The 9,423-nt window shown below is 39.9% G+C and overlaps 1 long non-coding RNA gene across 1 annotated transcript in view; it reads right to left on the reverse strand.

The window, feature by feature from the left end:
• The window catches only part of LOC108978436, a 78,543-nt gene extending 69,120 nt beyond the window's left edge, over positions 1 to 9,423 (reverse strand). Inside the window, exons 1-5 of the long non-coding RNA XR_001994111.1 lie at positions 9,264 to 9,423; positions 9,054 to 9,196; positions 8,782 to 8,989; positions 3,437 to 3,526; positions 3,165 to 3,367 (exon numbers count right to left, since the gene is read on the reverse strand). This is a non-coding gene — a long non-coding RNA (uncharacterized LOC108978436). The remainder of the gene's footprint in view (positions 1 to 3,164; positions 3,368 to 3,436; positions 3,527 to 8,781; positions 8,990 to 9,053; positions 9,197 to 9,263) is intronic.

Below are 9,423 nucleotides of genomic sequence, written 5' to 3' on the forward strand. Positions count from 1 at the left end.
TTTTATTCCGATTGTTGAGCCCACCGATTGATTTGCGTTGAACCCCTTCATGTGGTATACTGTAGTTAGCCATACATAAAATTGTCGTAGGTGCGAGTGAATATTGCGACACGTGAGCTGACTTTCACCTTTCGACTTGGACAGGAACGCAGCTAGTAAACGACGCGCTGCAAATGGTGTCACCTTGCCGGCTACATTTACACATGTCGCGCTATGCGGACTCGAAAGAGTTATGTAAATTCATATTTTTCTATTAGCGGCTGCCTCCATTCGATATTTTGACATTTTCGGGTTCAACGCCTCTGAACCTAAGTGTCTCAATTAGCATATCGCTAGCGTGGGAAGTGTGCCCTCACATCACCGTTTTTATACTGCCTTATTTATTGCCCCTTGCTGCATTATTGGGCTTTATTCAACCACGAAATTAGCCAGCGAGGTCATGTGAAAGTGCAAAATTTGATTTTGATTTGTTTAATGCTTTCAGCGCACAACAGCCCTTTATTTGGATTTTTACTATATATCATATTACTTTTACACTTTGATTTCGTTTATTGTTATGATATGCAAATCATGCGAGGCAATATTTAAATGGATGTTTTAATGTACTCATATGCATATCTAGCTCAATATGGCTGTGTGGCATGTGCAACACACGCGATGACTCCATTAAAGTCAACTGAGGAACACTTATTGTCATTTTTTCCTTTCTGAAATGAGTTGTGAGAGTTTTTTTCAGTGGGACATGGAAAGCTGGGAAAATTTTTGCGTGATAGTGGATACTGTGTGATGACAATGAATCACAGCCGTATTGACATTTCAATAGGATCTGAGCAACTGTGCAGTTCGAAGGTTTGTGGGTTGATATTGCAGAACATTTTGTACGGCTAAATAAAAGTTCAAGCTGTGCTCCAGCTCTATACGTGTGGGTTCGAAACATCAAAGCTGGTTAGAGAAGATTTTTTTTTATTCCTTTTATTTTACAAACTGCAATTTTCGTAAACAACTTTCGAGCAAAAATAATTAAAATGCCTAGTTTGGCCTTACTACAGTGGTATCATCAGTTGTTCGCTCACACTTTCCTTTCCATTCCATCTCCTATTTAATACACACTCATTTTTCATAACTTCACACTCTTTTTCACATCCACTTCCCTAAACATATCGCGCCTTTTGACTTAAAAAGTCCGTTCATCAGCGTTTTTTTCATTCATACATACTTTGATTTCTTTTTCTCCCGCTGTCATGCGTCTCTCTTTATTAGTTGATTCACTGCTTTACGACTTTATTTATATCGCAGTCATTGTGCCACTTACTGGATAGGAAATTACATACAATTTTATTATTTTATTATTGACAACAAATCGTCTTTATCGCCATTGACCTTTTCTCTACGCGCAGCATGGCAAACATTTTGTTGGTACATTATTTGTGTTTCGAAAACGGAAACAGCGCTGACCGGATGGCTTGACTGGACGTATGACAGTCAATGCTATTCTAAGTTAATACATTTTTTCTAGTTGCACATTCTTCTTTTGTATATGCGGATTATGTTTTGTATTGCTGACATGCGGAGGAAGTGATTCGGTAGTGATTTCGGCAGCTTACATGTTGCCGTACGTCCGTACACTTATGGACCATGCCTTCTATGATTCAATCATTGTTGCATGCCGCTTGTTTTCTTATTTAATTTCCTACAATATTGAATGGCATGGTGCTCAGTGATACAACAGCAACTTGAACTTTTGGCCGGAAATATTACGTATATCGGCAATCGAGCTGCGACAATTTTTTTAAGCAATTTTTTGCCTTTTGATGAGCTAACAGAACTACAAGGCTGCGTCGTAAAGTCCATGCTTTAATATGCTAATTTTTTTGGTCGAAGCTTCAGTAATTGCAATTTTGAGCGCCAATAGTCAATTTTCGCTTGCTTTTTTGGTACGAAGTTACGCCGTTGAAGAAACGTCAACAAACTTTTTTATTTTATTTATCCCCTCTAAGCATGCAAGATTGTTAGTCAACTGTAATTCTGTGGTTTAATTTACAAAGTAGAGCTTTAATTTAAGATTTCATGGCATTTTCCCAACACTTTGCATACGCGCTAATTGAAATCCATTAGTCGGGAAGTCATTTTTCAAAAATTATCGCTGACCACACCATTGGCGCTTCCCAGAGTAAGAAGTGTCCACGCAAACTGCCTTCTCATTGCGGTCAGCTAAAGTTCACTTACGAAATTCTCAATTTTTGCTGACGCATGCCCGCACACTTGAGTAAAATTGACCAGCGTATGTTCGAAGCATTTAATATAAATCATAAAAATGTCAAGAATTCATTTACTTAGCAATGAAGTGCAAATCCTGATGCAGAAACGAACGAAACTTGTATGCTTTTACAACACTACTCTGCAGAAGCCAGCTGCACATACTCCCAAAAATCACGCTAACCCACTCATCTTCATGCATTGATTTGCTCAGCCATAAAAACATTTATCTATAGTTTCCACTTAAATGCACAAAACGTAAAGGACAAACACGCGTGTTAAATAAAAGTGCCACAAGCATTTGGACATGCCTGGCCACTTTGCGACGCCAATGCATATTTATTTATATAAGAAACGGTAGAATTTTCCCAAAAAGCATATGCATGTAAGGCGTCAGCAATACGAAAAAAAACTCGTATGTATATACGTAGGTATATACTGGTCAAATTCATACTACCAATGCGCCACCACTCCACCTTGCACACCAACCATAAATGTGCGCATAAATCATAAACAAATAATGAGCTATGCCAATCGATTCTTGGTTCTGCCGGCGGGTGCATGGTGATGCTTGAATGCTTGCCGAATGGGGTGTGTGACACGTTCATAAAGGGATTAGCATCTCCGCAATATGCTCAGTGCACCGATTACACCCGTTTAATAGCTTCGATGGCTGGTTATTTATTAAATACATATTTAGGTGTATCAAATTATTATCGCAACAACGAGATCTAGGTCATTTGTAACTTGTATTTTTATGTAAAGCACGGACACGGGCGCGAACGCACGCGGCAGCCACGATAAGCTGGCGATTATTTACAGATTTGTGGTTTGCCTATGTACACACTTCCAACACATTTATGAATTATATTATATACGTATATGTATGTATATTTGTATGTACTTACATTGAAATTAAGCTGCTCTGTGCTGAAATCGCAGATTTTTTTAAAATTGCGGTTTATTTTTTCACTTAACGGCATTCAACAGTTACACTTTTATTGACTTGTCAAAGTGCAGCGTTGCCAATGGTGAAGTTGATGAAGGTTAGCTTAGGCGGTTACCAGACGGTTTCGTTTAATTAAGCTGTGTTTAAAATATGCAGCTTTAACTAAAAAAAAAAATGAAAATGCGATTAAAAAATAAATAAAAATAAATAAATAAATGAAATTAATTTTACCTATCGCTTATGCGAAAACTTCATTGGAGAAGTTTAAGAGGACAACAATTCTCAACAAATTTCAACTGATCACATAAGATAACTGCGCAACTGAAATGTGTAAAGTAAAATATAAAAAATCATAAACCAATATTGAAATTAGATAAAAAAAAGCACAAAAATTAAATACTTCAACTCAGTTAAAACTGACCCAAAACAAGAAAAAATATTATTGATTCCGATCGTTCAGTTTGTATGGCAGCTATAGTGGTCCGATATCGTCAGTTCCGACAAATGAGTAGCTTCTGGAAAGGAAATGACGTCTACAAAATTTCATATCGATAACTCAAAAACGTATGTACTGACAGAGAGATGGACAGATACATACATACGTACAGGGCAAAATTTACTCAACCCGTCATGCTAATCATTTACATAAATATCTTTTATGGGATCTCTGACGTTTCCTTGTGTTACAAAATTTGAGGCAAACTTAGAAAAAAACTTATATATAGAGTTAACGTTGTGGAAACCGAATACAGGGATTGTCCGGAAAATAATTGATCCGGCATCCCAACGCCCCCTCAACCGTGCTACAGCCCAGATGTGCCCTCCGGACTTTTTTATTTCCTTGTCTGAAAAGGCCGATGAAAGGGGATCCAAGCAGCATGCACCGCGGCTCTCAAGGTTATTCCGGTGTGTGTCTTCAATGCTTGGAAATCGCACTGGCCTCGCTGCATCGAGGCAGAAGGGGCCTGTTTTGAAAGATTTTAACAAATTGTAACTATTGATTCAACACAATTTTTTAAACCGACTCAGTCCTATTACTTTCCGGCCAAACCCTATATGCATCTGGCCAATGACAATGACTAGAAGACGAATTTCTATCTCTCTAGCAGTATACTCAAGATGACAGCAGCTTCCACGGGATTAGACCATGGCGAGTTAGGGTTAGCTCCCGGATATGCCGAAGGCTCGCCTGCTGCCTTCAAGTCGTCACAGTGCTCTTTCGCGTCCAATATGTGGTTTTATGTACAAAGAGCTCTTCGCGTGTATGTGTGTCAGTGAATCTTATATAAATGTCACATTGTTGACAGCCGTTGGACGTGTGGCATACGCTCATGAATGCTTAAATGAGTTTGCGTCAGCTGAGCGGTGGTTGAGGGGTCACGCCACTGCACCCTTCCAAAAAGTTACACGCGTCTACAGCATCATAATGCTTGTAAGTGAATTCGTGCGTCCGTCCGTTCGGCCACCCACTGGCGCTGCATGAGTTCTCACATCAAAAACAAAGAGCATAAATGCCAGATTTCAATTTGTGCACCAAAAGTGTTTATGAGTTTTTCACAAAAATAACAACAGCAGCAACAACCACACGCCACAAGGGCGATTGTTGTTGGAGAAAGAAAAGATTGGCTTTTTAACTGTTACAGTGTCAATAGCCAAGCGCAAACGTGCAACCACCAACAACACCCACCACCACAGCAGCGCCGCCCCAGCCGCATTCGTTGCGCCTCGACGGGTGTAAAGTTCATCATTTAAGGCGTTAAATAGCCGAATACAAAGCGACGACTTGTTTGCAGCGCTCTAAGTATGCCTCGGTGTTTGCCGCCCCCTTGGGAAATTTTACAGCTTTATTTGTTGTTTGCAGTACGCTGCCGCACGTTACTGTAGCTCTGGTTGTTGCTTTTGTTGCTTTGTAAATTTTGTTGACTTTTGCGCTGTAAATACGAGGCATTTAATTTGTTGTTTGTTCAATGGCGGTTGCTTTTGTTGCTATTGTTTGTTGTTGTTGTGTGTGTATTGGTGCAATTTTCGCTTGTAATATGACATGATGGAATCATCAAAATCGCATTAAACGCGGCGTGTAAATTATACGCTTTATTAAATGACTCGACAACAATACCAACAGTATTGAAGCGAAAGTACCGTAAAAGGATTTACGCGCTTTACAGAGGCCTTAAAATTGAAACGAGAGATGTTTAAATATGCGGCTGTGATATGAGATCAGCGTAAAATTAGACTTAAAATGCAAATGAGGTTAAGGTTTAATAGTGTAGACTCCTGTTGGGTGTGCCGCACTAAGACTTTGTGTGTTCCTTTAAGGTCTAAGGTTTGTTGATTTTTTCGTAGGCTCTTCTTGAAAATTTCGATGCAACACATCCGCGGGTAGTCTTCTGCTTATTTCTTAAAGGCTGGTTATACACGAATGACGCAGAAAAATGTCCGAGGCGTTAGATGAAACTGATGGCCACAGGACTTTATATAGTTTATAGTTCAAAGTACACCCTTCTATTGTTTCGTTCCTCCAAAAAGTGGCTAACCTTGACCAAAAGACTGAACTAGTAACAGGTGGGAAGTGTTTTACATCTTATTCTGAAGAAAAATCTGCCCGAGTATACTTATCTGTTAACTCACAAATTCTATTAGATATTGTACCAAAGCTTTCTCCAGATGTGAAAAAAGAAAGAATCTATTAATGGGAATCGTTCGGAATGAAATCTACGAATTTTCTCTTCTATTCAGAGAGGCTTCAGTTCGTGTGGTATCGACCCTTTTTCCCCATATTACAATTTACCAACCAGACTTCAAACGCAATAGACGACAGACAGCAATTGAACGCCATTCACAGTCTCCGTCCCTCACTGACTGCCTCCGAATAAATGGCGTCCATGAATTCAAACTGCCACCCATTGCAGATGAAAAGCTCGAATTTCCTCGCGAATCTAAGGAGACTCCTGCTCAACTTCGTTCTGGAAATTGAAGCTGGTTAATAAGAGATGATGCGACGTATTGTATGTGCGTCTCACAATGAGTTCCAGCATAACACTAACTACCTCTTTGCATGCACTTTGAAACCGACTCATCTGAACCGAAACAGCACGTTTTCTGAGCCTTCCATTAAATGAGTTTGATGACGATAGACTTACACCTTGCTACCCACACAAGATGTGGATAACAATATTTGAAAGCGTTCAAAGATCCGACGTCCGTGGGAAATAATGTTGAGACCCTTTCTGATACCTTAAATTCTTCTCTGCTTGCGGCCTCTTCACTTTTGTAACTTTCAATGAAGGCTTTGCCTACATTCACCGAAATGGTCTGAGAGTTTACTCTTCCCAGGACCATCAACTTAACAGCTTTTCTGAAAATTGTTTCGAAAATCTCCCCTGAAGCTGCAACAACAAATTGTAATAGAATTATAAAAGTCAAAGGTTTTGGTGAGGGAGAAATTATTTAGGTACATCCTGAAGCCATGTTCTTCAACTCAGCCGCGAACACAAGTGAAAAAACATTAAAGAACAATATTTAATAGGGTAAAAAATGTAGACATAAAAGAAAAATGACTGCCAGGCCACGTGATAATAATTTGTATTCATTAAAACTGCTAGACGCCGCCACAGGCCGCAGACGGCTTGCTGAGAGAAGAAGAATGAAAATGGGAGGCGAGAATAGGAGATGCGTTGCACTTACTGCCTACAACTTAGTAATAATAAAAAAAAGACCTACTGAGACGGAGCCCATAGCACGTTATGGGCAATTTATGATTTTTAATAATAAAAAGGTGCGAAGAAGTTACAGCACAATGGCGCTAAATTACAAATCTATTTAAAGCAGTTGAGCGCAAAGCAACCTAATCCTTTCCCCCCTCCACGACTGTAGATGTATTCATAAAGTCGCTTAATCCCGCTTTCGTCAACTCATCATCGTCCATCACCGAAGCGCGTTCCATCCATCACCAGCTGTCAACGCAGACACTTTTATTGGACAAAATTTTACAGAAATAAACCACAGCTGTCTAGATGCGACGCAGGTGTAACGGTAAAAAGCGCCTAAAATGCCACTAAGCCTTTAATGAGATGTGCAGCAGAGCGCCGTTCAAAAGCAGGAGTGAAGAGAAACCACCCTTTTAGCAGCGTAACCACAAAAACTAAAAACAAAAAGTATAAACAGCAAACCAAAGCAACAACTTAATTAGCCGCCAGCAGCAACAAAATGACGAAGAAAAGCGAAAAAAAGGATAAACGAGCGGGCCAACGCCTGCGTAAAGGGTGGCCGAGCACGTGAGTGGGGGAAAGTACTCAGAGCGTTTGGCAAAATGGCACATTTCATGTGTAAAATTAAAGGCCTGCATGAGTGGCGCTCCATTCCACGCTACGTAACTTGTTGTTTTGCGGTTTGACCGCCAACCCCCAAGTGCTGTTGCCCGAGCAGGTGTGAGCTGGCAGACACTTGCTCACTACTTCTCCATGCACCGATCTATTATCTCTTTCACACTCACAGTTATATTCCCAGCGCACAAGGGAAATTTTTCATACGCTTTTGAAGGTGAATTTCCCCTGCTTTTTGAACGCGTCTTGTTGAGGGTTTGTGGTGATTTTTCTTAAGTTTAGTGAATTGATTGATTGATGACTGCTGTTGGTTTCGGTGGAATGAACTTAAAATTAAGCAAAATAAAATAAAAATTATGTACATATTTTGGAGACTCAAAATACGCTGATTTTGTTGTTMTTATTATTATTGTGTTGTTGTAACGATTATCCAAACCATGCTTGGGAGAAATAATAAGTCAACTATCATCGAAGTCACTTGACTGTGGGCTAACGAGCTGTTTCGACGCGTTCGGACTATATCATACGGGGACTCATTGCAAATTCTTGATAACTACCATTCCCTGGGATGCTACAATGCCCAGGACGAAAGTTGTTGTACTGGGATCATTCTTGTTTCACACGGCAACACGAGCTGCTGTTCTGCAATAGGTGGTGCTTAGATTTCGAGTAATTGGCGTTATGTGCCTGTTGGAAGTCGGTCGCGTCTGCAACTTGGTCTGTATCCAGTTGGTCAACATGTTGAAAGAATGGAGAGGAGTATGTTCTGCTTCTTTACAGTAGATGTTCAATGGGAGACGCCTTGTTGTGGTCCGGTACCGTGTTCTGGCAGGTCTATATCTTCTCTATCTCAGTCTTTTCTGTCGGAATTTTGACATCATCGACGGAAAGTCTCCTTCGTCCAGGAATGCAGAAACTGCTTACCTTGCATAGGTAGCTGCTGTGTCGTGAGGCGAACAGTAAAGCCTGTATGTTGTAAGATATTTTAGAACCACTGGGGTCGAAGCCGAGTTTTTGAAATTTTACTTTCACCTCTGATAAGCTTCTTTCAAGGATACTATTATTTTATCAAGCTTCTATTTATTTATGTAGACGGAAATTGATTCATGTTTCCAAGCTATCTCATATTGATCCTTCGACTTGAGGTTGACAACGATTCTCATCGTCCGAGAATAATACTTTGCATCGCTTTCGTTTTAAAACACATACCATGGAAGACACTTTTTATGATTTGGAAGTAAAAAAAAAACTTACCGATCGAACACCGAAATAACAGCTCTTAGCCGGATAAGATGCAGGTCAATTCCGGTGACATAGAACGGTAAGTCGTGGCTCGGACGTCAAGGACGCCGATTTAAAACGTCATTAGAAAGGCTGGTTTCTCTTATGACCTTCTTGAAGTAGCTTCGATGTATTAGTAAGTTCGGTGAAATAACTCCGATGAGATCCGAAATTTTACGACCTAGAACGCATTTAAGATTTACTTGTGAATGGCTCAGTGAGTGAGTTAGTTGTAATTTGAGCACCTTCACGATCTCTCTTAGACTTCGCATAACATACGGGGTCCAAAACGATATTGATTGTAGGTCGATAATATTGATTGTGGATCAAGAATTTTCATTGTAGATCGAGAATATTGATCGTGTCTTGCATAGCTTTTGTAGAGCCTCTGTAAAGAAAGCAGCACTTAGTTGGAAAGTTTATTTTCAAATTCTCACACCCATTTCGAGTTTTACCTCGTTCCGCGTTGTGTTTTTGCGCATGCGGGTATATTTTGTTAAAGAAATTGATTGTTGTAATTCAAATTCTTGAATCTCTTTCGTATATACTCATCGAAATAACGGTGTTTCACAAGTTTTCTTTCGATTTCTCGTTTACTCTCGCCCTCAAATCACT

Source organism: Bactrocera latifrons, unplaced genomic scaffold (genome assembly GCF_001853355.1).
Source record: "Bactrocera latifrons isolate USDA-ARS-PBARC rearing strain unplaced genomic scaffold, ASM185335v1 scaffold_121, whole genome shotgun sequence".
NCBI lineage: Eukaryota > Metazoa > Arthropoda > Insecta > Diptera > Tephritidae > Bactrocera > Bactrocera latifrons.